An 18,531-nucleotide genomic window follows, 5' to 3' on the forward strand; every position below is an offset into this window, starting at 1 on the left:
AGCCTCTGCCTCCTGAGTTCAAGAGATTCTCATGTCTCAGCCTCTCAAATAGCTGGGCTTACAGGTAGAAGCCATCACACCTGGCTAATATTTGTATTTTTAGTAGAGACAGCGTTTCACCATGTTGGCCAGGATGGTCTTGAACTCCTGACCTCAAGTGGTTCACAAACCTTGGCCTCTCAAAGTCTTGCGATTACAGGAGTGGGCCGCTGTACCTGGTCAGGGGCATCTTCTTATATTTGCATCCCAGTTCTTGTTTCTGTCCAGGACTTACTTCTTCCATGCAATCAAGCATCTGTCTTTTCATCTGTCATCTGTTCCCCTATTCATTCAGTTTCTTGATTCACTCCTAAAATGTGAATTGAGTTTATAGTATATGGCATACAAATATGCTAAATATTGAGGATATAATGGCAAGCCTGAGAGACAAAGAATTTCCCCGCTATAATCTTATGGCCCAGATATTAAACAAATAATTACAAAAATATTTACACATAATTTTGTTAACTATATCAATGGAGAATACAGGCTGTTACTGTGCATACAACAGTGACCCCAGACTGGGGTTCGCATTTGGAGGAAGATGGAGAGGTGGTTGAATAGTTAGATCAGGCTGAGTAGGTGAAAGGTTAGCTGGGCACAATTTACAAAGGCAAAAAGTTAAGAGCATTTTGGACATATATAACAATTAGTGAAAAGCCCTTAGGAGAGAAAAAACCAACATGTTCCCAAACCAGATAAGGTAGATGGAGGTGTGGATTAGGATTGAGAGATGGGAAATAGCCAGAAACTTTGTTGAAAAAATTTTTTTTGTCACGCTTGGAAATTTTATGAAAAAAAAAAAAAAAAAAAAGCCATTTTGGTTGTTACATTTGAAGCTATGAGAGATGGGACCTGATTATAGTTAGTTAGTTGAATCATAAAAGCATTAATGGGACAATTGCTATTCAATTGCAAATCCTTTTACTTTGAATAAGGTTGGTAAGGCCTTGCTTCAAACTGAGAAAAAAGGAAGGAGTAACAACAATGTCCTAAAGGTATATCCCGCTCCATGTATTCTCCAGTTATCACTGGGCATTCTGCTTCAAATATCCCTAACCATGGACAATGAGCATGATGTGTGCCGCCATCCATATACACATATTCAAACAGTCATTGAAATATATATGTCCCTTGTAGAAATTATTTGGTTTCGGTAAATACAACAGAGATTCAGTTCTTTTATTTTATCTCATAGAATGAACATTGCAAATCTAAGGGCAGATTTAATATATTTTGATTCATCAAGAATTTTAACCCTAACTCTGGTATGTGGTGTCTATATTTTACATATTCCTTATTTTTCTCACCAACACCTATATTAATCTTATGATGACCAAACTCTGTAGGAACTTCACATGTTCAAAGTCCAGTTATTTCAGAGTAAAAAGCAACTTGACTTTTGTAGTAGTAGTGAGTGCTAAATCAAAAAATTACCATAGTTTTCCCAAAAAAGAATATGTTCTGATTCTAATCCTCAAAAATCTATGACTACTAAGTTAGATAATTAGACTAAAAATGCTGAGATAAGTAACTCATCCTGGATTATCTACATAGATCCTAACCCAAAGATAAATGCCTTTACATGGAGAAACAGAGGGAGGTTTGACTCAGACTGAGGAGAGGATTACATAGGTAGAATAAGAGGAGGCAATGTGATCATGGAGGCAGAGATTGGAGGAATGTGGAGAGCCAGGGCAATTACTGGGAGCCGATAATGGATTATCTCCTGTATCCCCCAGAAAAAATGTGGCCCCACTTATACTTTTGATTTAGGTCTTCTGGCTTCCTGAATCATGCAACTGTAAATTTCTGTTGTTTTTAAGCCACCAAGTTTGTAGTAATTTCTTACCAATAGCAGCCTTAGGAAACCAGAAGATCTTGGTACTGGGAAGTAGGGTGCAAGTGTACTAAATGCCTATAAATGTGGAGGTGGTATTGGAATTGAATAATGGGTAAAGAATGGAAGAACTTGGGGAAGCGAAATAGGCAAAAACTAGATTGCCTTGAAGAGATGGTTAGTAGAAATAAAGTTGTTAAATGAGATTCTTTTGAGGGCTGTGAAGGAAGTGAGAAGAATGGTAGAGTAAGTTTCTGTTGTTGTGAGAATACATATATTGTCATGAGCAAAATATTGGTAGAAATATGAATACTAAAGACCTTCCTGGTGAGGACTGAGAAAGAAATAAGGAACAATGATTGGAAACTGGAGGAAAGGCAATCTTTATTACAGTCATGCCTCAGAGATATGGTGGGTTTCCTTCCAGACTGCCACAAAATTTGAAGCTAATATTTCAATAAAGCAACTCACATGAATTTTTTGGTTTTCCAGTACATACACACATATAATAATAATGAGAAGTTTGAAATACTGCAACATTACCAAAATATGACAAGTGATACAGAGACATAAAGTGAGCATGGGCTTTTGAAAAAATAGTGCTGATAGGCTTCTTTAGCCCATTGTTGGCACAAAACTTCAATTTGTGAAAATGCAGTATCTGTGAAGCACAATCAAGTGAAACACAATAAGACAAGGTATGCCTGTATAGTGTGATGGAAAACTTGGTTGAATTCGTAATTTACTTGTGGCTTGGTTTCTCCTTGCTGCTTATAGTAAAATGTGAGAGGAAAGAGATAAATTGAGGACAAAACTATTAAGGAAAAAGGAAGTAATACTTGATCTGTCCTATCCAGATTAAAATAATGTTAAAATTAGAAAATTTACTCTTGGGAGAGCAAGTTCTAGAATTAGTGCCAAACAGTGTGGCTGGAAAGTGTTTTGCTGAAGAAATTAGGACTGAAACTCGTGGATTCACTGAACCATCTCAGCAGAAGCCAGGAATTGAAATGCTTACTCAGAGATGAGCTGTGGAGAACCCTATTGTCTAATGGAGTGGATCCTATTGACATACATAGGAGATCCACATAGTTTTTGAAAATGTGGTATCAGGAGAAACGCTGCCAGCCTGAATGGAACAGGAGTGCAGGGGATGAAATTAAGAAAGGCTGATGGACTTTTGGAATCCCAGAGGCCAGAAATTGACTAATACAGCTACTTGGTTAAAAATATGTAATACTCCTCAAGACAAAGAATGACTCTGAGAGTAAATAAAGCTGCCAGAGCAGGGACAGATAATGGCAGAGCCATGGTCCCAGAAGGTAGAAAAGCCACAGAAAAATATTATTAACCTTGAAATCTAATAGAATTTATCTTGCTGGATTTCAAACTTGCTTGGGACTGACACTCTCTTTGTTCATTCGAACTTCTCCCTTTAAGAAGGGGATGTCTGTTCTATGCATATCCCACCACTGTATTTTTGAAACAGATAACTTATTTTCCAGTTTCATAAGTCTACAGGATAGAGAGAAATCTTGTCCCACTATGGGTCATACCCAAAGTCTCACTTGTAGATTATTTAGATGATTTAGATAATGAGATTTGGGACTTTCCAGCTGATGATATTTTGATGAGATTTCAGACTTAATGTAGGTGCTCTAATGGATTGAGGCTTTTGAAGATGATGGGATAGGGTGAGTGTGTTTTGCAGACAGAATAAATGTGATATTTGGGGGAACAGAGAGAGGCAGACTATACTCGGTTGAATAGAGGTCCTCAAAAAAGATATGTTCATACTCTAATGTCAGGTACCTACCTATGAATGTTACCTGATTTGAATAAAAGGTCGTGCAGATGTAATTAAGAATCTTGAGTTGAGGAGATCATTCTGGATTATCTGAGTGAGTGCTAGATCCAAAAATGTTTCTGTATAAAAGAAAAGCAAAAGAATAATTGAGACACATAAAAGGAGAGGACACAGAGGAAGAGACTGGATGAGTCAGAATGCTGGGGCAGCCATTGTAAGTTAGAAGAGGCAAAGAACAGATTCTCTCTTAGAGGCACCAGAGAATGTATGGTTCTGCCAGCACCTTGATTTAAAACCTCTGGTCTCCTAAATCATGACACAGCAATTTTATATTGTTTTACGTCTCCAAGTTTGTGGTAAATTATTTTGGCATCCACAGTAAACAAGTATCAACATCCTCACATAACACCGTAGTTTTCAATACTGGTGTCTAAAAGACTATTTTTCCCAAGGTCAGAATTTGTAGTCATGACATTTAAACTTGTGTTCAACACAGTGATGAAGATTTCTGGGAATATACATGCAAGCAAACACATACAGAGGATCCCCTTTAGGGAATGAGAGATGATAACTAATCAACTGTTTGGGGACTAAGAGACTGCCTCCTTCTTGCAGGCACCAGGTCTGCAGGGGGCATTAAAGATATCCTTTGTGACAAGAGCCGCAACATAAAAGAGGCTCTCTTGAATCTGGTTTATACACAAACAAGGTTACTCTGTCATCGGAAAAACAAACAAACAGAAAAACCTTACAGGGAATTCCCTGTCATTTATTTGTATAAGCTCTAGAACTATTTAAAAAAATTGTTGGGTGATTGATATAATAAAATATTATGTACTGTATATTTTTAATGTTCCCTCTAAGCAAAGATTCTTGATTCTCTATCTTATAAATATATATTAGCATTTTAGGAAAGAGAAGGAGTATTTTGGGGATATTTAATTCATATTTTATAAATTCAAACCAGTAACTTGAAAAATATGGCTGTAAAGATTTTGAGATTCCATTTTTGGGGGAGGAGCTAGGGCAGAGGAAGAGTGGATAGGCCAATCAACTTAGAGACCAGGTCCTATCCCTCTGATATAGTTTGGGTGTGTTCCCACCCAAATCTTATCTTGAATTGTAGCTCGCATAATTCCCATGTGTTACTGGAGAGACCCAGTGAGAGATAATTGAATCATGGAGATGGTTTCCCCTATACTGTTCTCATGGTAGTGAATAAGTCACACAAGAGGTGATGTTTTTATAAGGGGTTTTCCCTTTGGCTTGGCTCTCATTCTCTCTCTTTTCTACTGCCATGTGAGATGTGACTTGCTTCTTCTTGCCTTTCACTATGATTATGAGGCCTCCCCAGCCATGTGGAACTGTGAGTCAATTAAAGCTCTTTGCTTCATAAATTACCAGTATCCAATATATCTTTATCAGCAGCTTGAACCTTTATATGTTACTTGGTCTCTGTCTCTGATACACCTTTATCAGCAATGTGAAAACAGAATAATACACCCTCCTTGACTTACCCATAGCACTGCTTTGCTCTTCTGTGTACATTTTGGCTTCTGCTTCATACTTCTTTTGTGTAGTAGAATTCCACGTCTATACCGCATAAAAAAAAAAAAAAAAAAAAAAAACTAGTCCAGATATTATATGTATTTGTCTCTAAATGTTAATGTGTAAAGGTAAAAACTAAATACTGTGGAGCTGAGTCCTCTTTCTAATTCTGAATTTTAAATTATTGTAAAATGAGTAGAGTTAAAATCATATTTTTAATTAAGTAATATAGAAAAAAATCATCTTACTAGGTTAGTTTGTTTTTTCTCTGTTTCCTGTAAAAATTGAGAAGAAACATGGGGAGATATAGATACTCTATACTTTTCTGGTAAAGGTATTCTTGACCTTGAAGGAATTTTGTTTAAGTTTCTTGCATATTATTAATGGTTTCTATGAAATTTTAAAATAAGGCTGTTCTGCTCAGACTGCTATAGGAAACTACCAAATACTGCATGATTTATAATTAACAGAAATTTATCATTTTTTATTTATCATTTATTTATTCTGGAGGCTGGGAAGTTCAAGCTAAAGTTGCTTACAGATTTGGTGTATGGTAAGAGCCTGTTTCCCCGTTTATAGATGGCTGTAAATATACAAGGCAAAACAGGGAGGGGTGAGTATCTTTTTTATAAGGGCACTAATCTCATCCATTAGGGCTCTGTTCTCATAACTAATCACCCTCAAAGGGCCCCACCTTCATATACCTCACACTGTAAGGTAAAATTTCAGCCTATCAAATTAGGGGTGATATAAACATTCTGTTGACAGCATTCCACCTCTGCCTCTCCAAAATTTATGTCCTCAAGTGCAAAATATATACATTATATCTCAACAGTTCCCAGTCTTCTCTTGTTTCATCATGTACTCCAAAGCCTAAAGTCAAAAATTTTATCTTAACGTTATTTAAATCAGATATGAGTGAGACCCAAGGTTTGATGATTCACCCTGTGGCAAATTCCTCTCCAGATGTGAACCAGTGAAATCAATCATGTTATGTGCTTCCAAAATAAATGGTGGGACAGGCCCAGGACAGATATTCCCATTCCAAATGGAGAAATAGGAAAGAAGGAAGGAGTGACAGGTCCCAGAACCTAATAGGGCAAATAACATCAAAACTTATGTCTCAAGATATAATTTTTGGGCCAGTTATGGTGGCTCAAGATTGTGATCCCAGCACTTGGAGAGGCTGAGGCAGGTGGATTGCTTGTGCCCAGGAGTTCGAGACCAGCCTGGCTAACATGGTGAAACCCCGTCTCTACTAAAAATACAAAATATTAGCCAGGAGTGGTATCCTACAGCTGTAGTACCAGCTACTGAAGAGATGGGTGTGAGAAACCAAGGCTGCAATGAGCTGAGATTGTGCCAGTGTACTCCAGCCTGGGCAATGGGAGTGAGACCCTGTCTTAAAAAAAAAAAAAATACACATATATATTCTTTGGCTTAAAGTTTTGCCTTTTGGATGCATTGGGGCAGGGGTCTTACCTTTTGGACACATTTCAGGATAATCAGGCGGCCAAAATCAGATACTCAAAATGGATTTTCAACTTTTGTCATCCTAATTGTTTGAAGGCACATCCAATAACGATCCCATCTTTACGTAAGCCTGAAGGCATTTCTGCCCATGCCACACCATGTGAAACTTCCTATAGGTGGCTGCATTGCTTTATCATATTAAACATTATCTTGACTGCATCATTTCTTTTGACATGTTTTAAATAAGACTTGCTAGGTCAAGGGAGACGCTCCTTCCTACCTCCGTTGCTTTCACAGTAATATGTTTTCAGATTAAAAAAAAAATCTGAGTTTTTTCTACATAATGATATTTCAGTATTTCAGTTGATAGTGCAATCAATACATCAGCCTCGGTGGCAGTTTCTGACCTAGACTATATTGTCATATTAATCAATCAACTTGTAGAGACATTCACAGTAAATCCCCCCTTGACAGTCACAAAGCTAAGAGAGAAGGCCAGAAGAAGGAAGCAACATTTTATATAACATAAATCAAATGAGTTTAGAAAAAGGCTTTTAGAGGTCACTGGAAAAGGAATGTTACATGACAGTGTTCTGAGTATGTCTGTATTTTTAAAAACTACATTTCCTACTATACCAAGTTTAGCATGATGTGCTTAGTTTATTCCACACTGGAAATATAAAATATTTATAAATTATGGTGGTAAAGGAATCACAATTTACCTAACAATTTGGCACTAGATTTTTACGAGATTGTGTGGATTTGCTCTGGAGTTTTGCCTTTACGCTTAGTAGTTTTGTCTATTACTTGAAATTACAAATTAGTTAAAATACAGAGATTTTTTAGGCATTGCCATCTAATAATATGAGAGAACAGTGGCAACTTAAAAAGAAAAATATACTCACTTGCTTCTCCCATTTCATCATTTCAAAGGAACTTCAATACGCCTGCTCTAAGGCAGCTCCATCAGGGAAAGCTTTAATTAGAAAGAGAAAGCGCCTGTTTAATGATCAGAGAGTAAACGGAGATCAGATCAGCATGGAGGTTACTGAGAAGTGTGTTATTCTTACTAGCTGAACAGAGGAATCTTTCGCCAATATGGAAGAAAAACTAAAGGTTCTTTTCAACGAGAGGACATTGGATAATCACATAAATAACGGTAGAGTGAAGATTTGGAATGGCGATTGTGGGCATGTTCTTTAAAACATGTTTTTAAAACTGTTTTTAAAATCAGATATTCTGAAGTTCATGAGAAACCATAATCACCATCTCTGCAAGATTTGTTTCTTCTCATTATTTTTTAAAATTACTGTCTTCATGTATCCATTTTCTATCCATACAGAAGCAGCAACTAGAGAGTGTTTAATACATGACCTAAGATCTATAGAGTTTCTTAAAAACATATAATTTTCCTTGTGCAAATTCACATAAAGAACATTAAACTAGCATCCTTATTTTCTTCCATTAAATGTTTTGTTTTTGATTTATTCATTTTACTGTATATAACTCTCATTCATTATTTCTCTTGTATTATATTCAACTGAAAGAATCCACTGTATTTTATTTATCACCTTGACAGTGTGTCTAGGTTGTCTTCTTTTCTCTGCTTGTATAAAACAGTGCTGTAAAACACATCCTGTACTTGCAACCATATTAATCTATGCATGAACTTTTCTTCAGGCCAGCAAGTTAGGGGGTGGGGGAATAACATCAGAAGTGGGATTAAATTAATGCATACTTAATTTTATTAGTTTCTGATGGATTGTTCTCCAGAAAGTCTGTGCCACTTTATATTTCATCAGCTGTGTCCTGAGTGTTTTAATTTGTTTGTCCATCACTAGCAGATAAAATGATCTCACCTCCTAATTTTTATCAATGTGATGGATATAAAATAATACTTCATGGTTGTTTTACTATTCATTTCTTCCTGTTTACTAGAAACATAGTGTATCTCCTTATATACAGTATCTCATTTAGTAGATTACTTTTTAAAATGCTTTTTTCTTTCAAATTTGATACCTTTTGTAGTTGGTGGTGTGATTTAAAACCATTCATCCATGTATTCCACATCGACATTGGTTTTAGATATTGAAATCCTCCAGACTCATTTTTTTCAAGGTGAACCATGTAGAAAGGAAATCCATAACTGTGATGTGGTCGAATCCATACATTTTTCACTTCATCATTTATTCTTTTTCTCTCTTTTTTGAATACAGAGTCTCACACTGTCACCTGGGCTGGGAGTGCAGAGGCGCAATTTTTGCTCACTGCAACTTCTGCCTCCCAGGTTCAAGTGCTTCTCCTGCCTCAGCCTCCTGAGTAGCTGGGATTACAGGTGACTGTCACCACGCCCAGATAATTTTTTGTATTTTATAAAGGTGAGGTTTCACCATGTTGGCCAGGCTGGTCTCAAACTCCTGATCTCATGATTCACTCACCTCAGCCTCCCAAAGTCTTGGAATTTCAGCTGTAAGCCACTGCATGGGGCCCTCTTTTCTCTTTCTTAAGGTTGTCATTTCTTTCTATTTGAAACAACTTCTTCATTTGACTTCCAGCACTCTACTTTATTTGAGCTCATTTTAAACGTCTCTGACTAGTCCCGACTCCTTTAATTTCTTTTTGATCTCTTCAGTTGTACCCTGTGGTGTGTCCCAGAGCTCAGTTCTCAGTCTTTCCTTTTCTCTCCCCACTCATTATACAGGTAATCACATCCAATCTCAAGACTACTATTAACCTGTACATACTCATGACGTCCAAATCTCTATCTCTAGCCCAGACCTCTCCTCCAAGTCAAGACTGATAGATACCTGAGTCTTCACTGAATCATGTATCAGTCAGGATCTAACCAGAGAAGCAAAATCAGTAAGAGATGTATTTTAGAAGTTTTACTACATGGAATTGGCTTACGTGATGGGAGGCCTGGATAGAAAAATCAGAGAACATAGGGAAGGCTGGAAATCTCAGGCAGGGGCTCAAGCTACTGTCTGCTGAAGCAAAATCTTTTTCTTTAGGAAGTCTCAGCTCTGCCCCACAACTGATTGAATCAGGCTCACCCAGGTTATGTAGGATAATCTTTGTTACTTAAGTGTAACTGATTATGAACTTTAATCACATCTACAAAATGCCTACACAGGAATACCTGGATTAGTATTCGATTGACTAGGGACTGTATCCTAGTCAAGTTGAAACATAAAACCATCATATTCACTAACTATATCTAACATAAAACTCCTGCTTCCTTTATCCCCAATGCTCAAGACTTTCCCACGCATAACCTATACCATCTCAGGTCATGTCACTTCCATTTTACCTGTTCCTCTGACCAGAAACTGTGGTGTATTCATGAATCATTTTGTTCTCTTACACTTTGCATCCAATCCACTGGGAAAACCTAGTAGGTTTTATATTTTAATATACCTATATTATGACCAGTTTCTACCAGCACTCCTGACATACGGTCCAAACCACTACCATTTATTTCCAAAATTACTGCAACAGACTTATAATAGTTTTCTATGCCTTCACCCTTGCTGCTGGATAGTCTTTTATTCACACCTTGTAAGTGATGGAGTTTGTACTTGAACCCCAGGTAGTCTGATTTTAGTGCCTGCATTAAAATTTATTTACTGTGGTAATGGCCTACAGTCCTTGTTTATAGGGGTAAAGAGGTTAAGATAATAGAAGGTGAAGGAAGTTAGAAAGGGACCATTGCCTCTAGTATAGTTATAGGTTGCAAAGGTACAAATATTTACCTCTTAGCAATGTGAGAACTTTGCTAAGACAGACTATGCAATTTTTATGGAAATAATTGGTAGGAAAAAAAACATATAAATACTGATGGGCTATATAAGTTATGAGAAAATATCTTAGAATATTTAAATGTTGCTGAACTATCACCAGAATTAGAGACATTCTGGGGGAACCAGGGCTTTATTTACATAAAATGAAATAGGTACATTGGTCCATAAGCACATAATTTGAGGAGTCTTTATTTCTAATCAAGTACAAGAGAGCATAGTTGCTGCCACTTCTTTCCCTCCTCCTCCTCCTTCTTGAGGAGGCATGCTGTCTGACTTTACTTACATAAGGGAAAGGGAATGTTGAGAAAGACAGATTTGGAATCTGAATAAGGCAAGCTAAAATACCTTTTCTTTTCTGTGATTGTAAGTTGTAAGCTTTACTGCAATTATTCCAATTATAATTGACTTTGCTTGTGAATAAACCACCCAGACTATGCTTGAAACAGGGAGGAGAGAGGGTGGGAGGTATACTGTAGCTCTGGGCCAAATGCAGCCCACTGCCTGTCTTTTTAAAATAAAGTTTTATTGGAAAACGGCCACATTCATTTGTTAACATCTTGCTTGTTTGTGGTTGCGTTCATGCTAGGAGCAGAGTTTAGTAGTTTGGGGAGAGACCACAGGGCTGGCAAAGCTGAAAATAATTATTATTTGGCCCCTTATTTAAAAAGTTGCTGACCGCTGATGTAAAGAGAGCCCTTAGAAATTATTATTAATGGTAAGTTTTAAGTTTAGACTACTCAGTAAAATTGGTGGCAAAACTGTTCTACTTTCTTTCTACAACTGTCCAAAAGTGTCCAGTTGGATCTGTGGTTAAGACAGTACCTGGTCCCAGGGTCCTGACAGCAAAAATGCCCCCCATAGGCATAAGAAATGCTTTCTTACAGGGGCTCATGTTTAGACAGTGAATCCATTTAAAATCACTTGATACAAATTGCAAGGCAAACTTTGAGCTGTTAGAGCCCTCTGGGAATCATTTGTTTGATTCATTGGCTGTAAAACAGATGTCCTCACATTAGGATTTCAGGGTCCATAAAATGTGATAAGATCTGGGAATGCAACTAAAAGAGAGAATATAAAGACAGCCTCTCTTCACTTGAGTTTTTATGAGATCTTCCCCCCACTTCCTGAACCCCTACTTTGTCTCATTCTTTGCATATGTTTTTGCTGTGCAGGTATTCATTATAAAGCTCTGTCATTTGTTTTAATGTTCACCAACAAAACTTAACAATCCCAGGTTCATTTATTTTATGTTTCAGAAACACTATGAAAATACTTAAAATAATCTCCTATTAAAATTAGAATATCCTCCAGTATCAATAGGAGGTATTTAGAAAGTAAGCATCTATTTAGGTGGTATCTTCAGTATTATTTACTATGGGAGAAAATGGGCCACCATATATATGTAATATCCTGATTACATAGTTCTATGATCTAAATGTTTGTAAGCCCCCAAATTCATATATTAAAATCCTAACTCTTATGGTGATGTGTAAGTGGGGGAGGGAGCAGGGGCATCCTGAACATGGTCCCAGTTCCCCAATGTGCCCAGGGCCTTGGCCTCTCTTACCCAGGAATGGGGAAAGGGGCCCTGAAGGCACCGTGAGCTTACCGTTTGAATAAATATTGTGGACCCAAAGAGTTTAGCAGAGAGCGATTTATTAGGCAGAGAGAGAGAGAGAGGGAGAGAGAGAGAGACAGCTCCCACATTGTCGTGGGAGTGGAATCCAGAGGGGATATCCATATAGGTAAGGAGCAGCAGGATTTTAAACCTGAAGTTATTCCCATCCCATTCATGTTCTCATCCAGTGAGAGGAGTTCTTTCAGACTTCTGCTGGAGTGACTGATCTTTGACTTTGATACCAGATTGGGTACTTGATCCCCAAAGGAGCCCCCTCCTCCCAGAGCTCTTGGCAGGCTTTTTGAACAAAGAAGTTTACCTGGATTTCTCTACCTAGCACTGAAGGGAAAGTTAGACGAATAACTACATTCCGGGATGGGGATATGGATGGAGGTGTGGCACTGGGAAACTCTTGCCTTTGAAGCCATGCCCCTCATGGACCCAGGAAGAGAAGATATTTTCTTTAGAACAGTCCCTCCGTCCCCACTCTGAGCAGGAAAGTCCAATTGTTGTTGGGACAAGGGCCTTGGTTGTTCTTTACTTCTTACTAAATTAGGGCATAGAAGGGGCCCTGCAGTTGAGGTTTCCTCCAGAGGGGAGTTTTCCAGGGGTATAGGTTGATCTAGAGGTCCGCAATCGAACTCATGAGCCAAGGACATCCGGGGTTCCATTTTCAGGACCATTTGTGGCCTTATGGCTTTAATTCAAGAAGAAATGAATTTGACAAGAAGGCTAAAGATGAGAGGCCCGAAGGCCAACATTAATAGAATGGTTATAAACAGGCCTAGAAGAAGGTAGAGCCAGGACAACCAGCTGTTAAACAAGCTCCGCAATCCTGTTTCTTGAGGGTCTTTATCCCTGTGTTCAATTCCGTCCTTGAGTTCTTTAACTTCATTTAAGACAATACCTGATTGGTTTATAAAGTAGCAGCATTCTTCTTCTAGAAAGAGACAGGTTCCTTCTCTCTCTGCAATTAGCAGATTCAGGCCCCTTCTATTTTGAAGACCCACAACAGCTAAAGAATTAAGCTGTTTCTGCAGAAAGAATTAGCAACCTTTTCCATGTTGTTATTTGACTCCTGAGATAGCTTATAGTAAAACGGAGTAGAGGTAGTAGCTTCTCCAATGCCAGTACCAAGTTCTCCTATTATTCCAGCCCTTCCCACCATGAAAGAAATAATTGGGGTTTAAGTATGGCATCGCCTTGGCAAGGGAAGACTCTGCACCTGAGAGTTGGTGTAAATTGTTACGGGGGGGGTGGGCACTAGGAAGGAGTGGGGAAGAGCCATTGGGCCAATTCGTAGGGCAACTGCATAGAGTCCAGTGACAGATAGTAAAGTTAGGCATGATAGCCCTGTTACTGCCAGGATGTAAGTTAGACTTATGAGTAGTTACTTTCCTGGGGATCTCATTGGAAAAGAAAATGTAGATCCTCTAACAGCTCACATGTGTATGAAGTGTCGTCTCCTGGAACTTGTGGCTGTGGAGTGGAGGGCCAATGATTTTCCTCAGGAGGTGACAAAGGCTTCAGCCAAGTGTGATGAATCCATGAGTCAATTCCCACCACCTTAACTGCCATTGGGGTAGACAGAATAACCAAAAATAGTCCTTCCCAAGATGGGCCTAGAGAGGGAGTGTCTGAGGGGAGAGATTTAACAAGCCCCAAATCTCCAGGAGAACAACTCTTTCCCTTTTCCCTAGCATGTCCTTCAGGTAAGGTCCTAAGAGCCTGTTGGTACTTACACAGGGAGGTTGTATCTTTTATTAGATCTGCTGTTTCCTTGTCTAATATGAGATCATTAGTAAGAAAGGGCTGTCCATAAAGCATCTCATAGGGATAGAGTCCTATTTTCTGAGAAGAGTTTCAAGCCATTAAGAGTACTGCTGGTAATAGAGAAGGCCATGGGGGGTGGGTTTCCTGTGCCAGTTTCTTTAGGTGTCTCTTAAGAATTTCATTCATCTTTTCTACTTTCCTAGTGACTGATGCCTCCAAGCACAGTGGAGATGATACTGTATTCCTAATGCCTTGGAAATTCCTTGGGTTACTGCAGCTTTGAAGGCAGGGCCATTATTGCTTTGAAGACAGCGAGGAAGTCCAAATCTAGGGATTATTTCATTAATCAGGACTTACTACCTCTTGAGCTTTTTCTGTTCTATAGGGGAAAGCCTCAACCCAGTTTGTATAGGTATCTATACATATGAACAGATATTGATATCCCTGAGACTTAGGCATATCGGTAAAGTCCATTTGCTTATCCTCACCTGGGTAATGACTGCTTCTCTGTTCCCCAGGAGTAGCTTTGCCATGTGCCTGAGTATTATTTTTCTGGCATATTTCACATCCTTTGACTATTTGTTGGACATCCTTGAAAAGACCTTTTTCTGTAAATATAAATTTGGCCATTTGATATGTGTTGTCTATACCCATAAGGAAGGTTTTATGTACAGTTTTAAGTACTTTCCTCTGGCTGGCAGCAGGTAGGAGTCCTTTTCCCTCCTCAGTAGCTAGCCATCCTGAAGGAAGAAGATTATGTCCTTGGAAGATTGCACATTCTACCTCTTCTGATGAATATTGAGGTCTACTTCCCTGGAGAGGGTTTTCCCATTTTAAAGGTCCTTCTATAGATTCTTGTCTAGCTGCCCGTTTTGCCTCTAGGTCAGCTCATCAATTGCCCTCTGCTTCTGTCTCATCTCCTTTCTAGTGTCCTCAGCAGTGTAAGACTGCTACCTCTTTGGGTTCTTGGACAGCTTGTAATAAGTCTAAAATTCCCTTATGATGTTTAATGGGAGCTCCTGCCGAGGTTGGGAACTCTCTTGCCTTCTGTAGGAACTATGTTGCCATGAGCATGCAGAACTAGGTAAGCATATTTGGAATCTGTGTATATGTTTATTCTGTTTCCTTTTTCTAATTTTGGAGTTCGAGTGAGGGCTACTAGTTCTGCCAGGTCGCACTAGTTCCAGGAGGAAGGGAATTACTTTTGAAACATTGTTTTATCACTGACTACTGCATATCCTGCCTTTTGAACTCCATTTTCCATAAATGAAAATGTCAGTGTATAGGTTAAGGTCAGGATTGGCTAGAGGAGTTTCTAAGGGATCCTCTCAAGCCACATAGTTCTGGGCTATAACCTGCTGACTGTCATGTTCTTTGTCTGCCCCTTCCTCAGGAAGAAAAGTAGCTGGATTGAGGGCTACACATAGGCACAGCTGAAGCACAGGCCCTTCGAGAATTAAGGCCTGATATTTGTGTAAGCAGTTGTTGAACAGCCATAAGCCTCCTGTAGAGGCCAGAATTCCAGCTACGTCATGTGAAGTCCATACAGTTAGATCTTTCCCTTGCACTATTTTAACAAATTCTGAGGCCACTATAGCCACTGTGGCTACAACTCACAGTGTGGCCAGCCTTTTGCTACTGCATTAATTTCCTTAACTAGCTATGCCACCAGTTGTGGCATGGTCCCCGTAGTCTGGGTGAGAACCTCCAGTGCCACTACTGACTTTTCCATAACATATGGAGAGAAGTTGTTCCCTGTTAGAAGGCTTAGAGCTGGAGCCTGCAATAGTGTCTGATTTAGGGTCTGAAAGGCTGCCTCAGCTATAGGGTGCCATTATATTAGATGGGTGGTGGTCTTTTGGGTTTCCTTAATCAGAATGTATAGGGGTCTGGCTATTTCACCATATCTGGGAATCCACAATCGGCAGAGACCAGTTATTCCTAAGAATACCTGCAACTGTTTTAAGGTTTTTGGATGGGGTTATGGCCAGTATGGGTTGGGGAGGTTCTCCATCAAGGGCCCAAGGGCCCTTAGACAAGCCCTAGGTATTTTATCTCTTGCCTACAAAGTTGGGCTTTTGGTTTGGAAACCTTATATCCATAGGTGGCTAAAAAGTTTAGGAGGTCCTGGGTGGCCTGCTGATACTGGGTTTCTGAGTTAGCAGTTAAAAGTAAGCCATCTATATATTGAAGAACCAGGGTACCTGGATGTGAAAAATGACTAAGGCACTGAGCTATAGCCTGGCTGAACAGGTAGAGGTTATCTCGAAAGCCCTGGGGTGATGCTGTCCAGATGAGCTGAGAATTCTGGTCTAAAGGGTCTTCAGAGGCGAACAGGAACTGGAAGTCAGGATGTAATGGAACACAGAAAAAGGTATCCTTAAGGTCCAGGACTGTAAACCATCGTGCCTCTCCTGGTATTTGAGAGAGCAAGGTGTATGGGTTGGGTACAGCTGGGTATAAAGGGATCACAGCTTCATTCATAAGCCTGAGATCTTGCACCAGCCTCCATTGTCCATTAAGTTTTTGTACTCCTAAAATTGGAGTATTACAAGGGCTGTTAACAGGACTTTACTAGACTCTGATTTTAAGTTATTTATACTATCCTGTAGCCCCTTTTTGGCTCCTGGTCTTAGGGGGTACCATCTTTGGTAGGAAAAATAGGTGGGATCCTTTAGTCTTATTTGAATTGGGAAGGCATTCTTTGTCCACCCAAATTGTCCCTCCATTGCCCAAACCTTGGGATTAATCCTTTCTTTAAATAATGGGCAGCAGAGAGGGATTTCCTCCTTGACGATGTTCATATAGATAATGGCTCCTGCTCTGGCTAATACGTCCCACTCTAGTAAGGAAGTGCGACTTTCTGGCATGATGAGGAAGGCATGGGAGAAGAGTATATCTCCCCAGTTACAGCTTAGGGGCTGGGAGAAATATCAGGAGATATTTCTAGGACTCCTTGGACTGTTCAGACTTGGAGGACAATCGTGCAGGACAGGAAATCAAAACTGAGAAGGCCACATCAGTGTCCAGGAGGAGATTGACCTCCTGGCCCTCTATGATTAGCTTTACCAGGGGCTGGGTGAGGGTGATGGCTTGCGCTGGCGTTTGACCGGGGCATCCTCAGTCCTGCTGTTGGGTCATCTGGTTAGCCACCTCAGGCCCTGGGAACCTTTGTCCCCTGGGACAGTGTGCCTTCCAGTGATCCCCTTTGCATAGTGGGCAAGGACAAGGAGGTGGTCAGTTCCTCTGGTGACAATTTCTCTGAAACTGTTCCACCAGACTGCAGAGGTAGCAAGCTCTACTGGACTGGCAGCTAACTCAAACCTTTTCCTCATTTGAGCACCTTGGGTCTGCTTGCCTGAAGGTCATGACTAGGGCTACGGTTTTCTCTGGTCTCTCCTATTCCTTTCAGCTGGTTCCTCCTTGTCTCTATTATAAAACACCAAAGTTGCTAGATTTAGTAATGATTCTAGACCCTGTTCTGGCCCCAGGGCCAGCTTCTGAAGCTTCTTCTTAGTGTCTGCTGCTGATTACATAATAAATTTGTCTTTTAGTATTAGCTGACTCTTGATGGAGTCTGGTGACAGGGGAGGATACTTTCTTAAGGGCTCCCATAATCGCTCAAGTAAGGCTGTTGGATTTTCTTCCTTTTCCTGGGTTATGGTGGATAACATTGCGTAGTTTGTGGGCTTTTTCCTAGTTCACCTTAATCCCTCAAGTATGCAGGTTAATGGGTGCCTATGTCTCCAGTCCCCCTATTCTGAGTCAGGATTCCAGCGAGGGTCCATGCTAGGGACTGCTTGTCTACCTGTAGGAAATCTGTCCTTTTCTTCTGGTGTCATTTGGTCATGTACTTGACTAAGGTACCAGATGTCCCCAAACCCTTGAGATGCTGCTAGAGCAGCCTCTCTCTTATTGCTGGCTAGGGTTTGACTAAGCAATAACATGATATATTTCCAATATAATTTGAAGGACTGACCCAGGCCCTGTAGAACATCTATGTACTCGTCCGGGTCATCTGAAAATTTCCCTAATTCTGCCTTGATTTGCTTTAAGTCAGAAAGTGAAAAGAAGTATGTACCTTGCTTGGGCCAAATTTTCCTCCTACTGCCTGTAGGGGGCAGACTTGGGGCATCCTAGTAGCTTGAGTTACCTTGGCCTTCCCTGACTCCTCTTGGGTTATGGGAGCTGAGGAGACCTGGTCAGCATTGATGGAGGGAGGAGTCACAGGGAGTCCTAAATATGGGGGTAGTCCTAAGGAGGAGCCAGTAGGGTATAGTTTACAGGCGTTACATAGCTGAGGATTATCCCTAAGAGGAAAGAAAACTTGCACATAGGGGACCTCAATCCATTTACCTTCCCTCTTACGGAACAGATCTAATTGTAGAAGAATATTATAATTTATACTTCCCTTAGGAGGCCAGATTTCTCCACTTGGCAGAGGATATCATAGCCATGCTGTTTGGCTGACAAAAATGAGCCACTTCTTCTTCAAAGATCGTGGGTCAAATTGGTCCCAGTTATCCAGAACACACTTTAACGGTGATTTTTGCCTTGGGAAAAGTAGCACCCATCTGAAATCAAGCACAGGGATGCCTACATCCCTGGCTATTCCTTGCAACTGCCAGCTCTG

This window comes from Sapajus apella, unplaced genomic scaffold (assembly GCF_009761245.1).
Source record: "Sapajus apella isolate SASKATOON/1434 unplaced genomic scaffold, GSC_monkey_1.0 scaffold23, whole genome shotgun sequence".
Classification (NCBI taxonomy): Eukaryota; Metazoa; Chordata; class Mammalia; order Primates; family Cebidae; genus Sapajus; species Sapajus apella.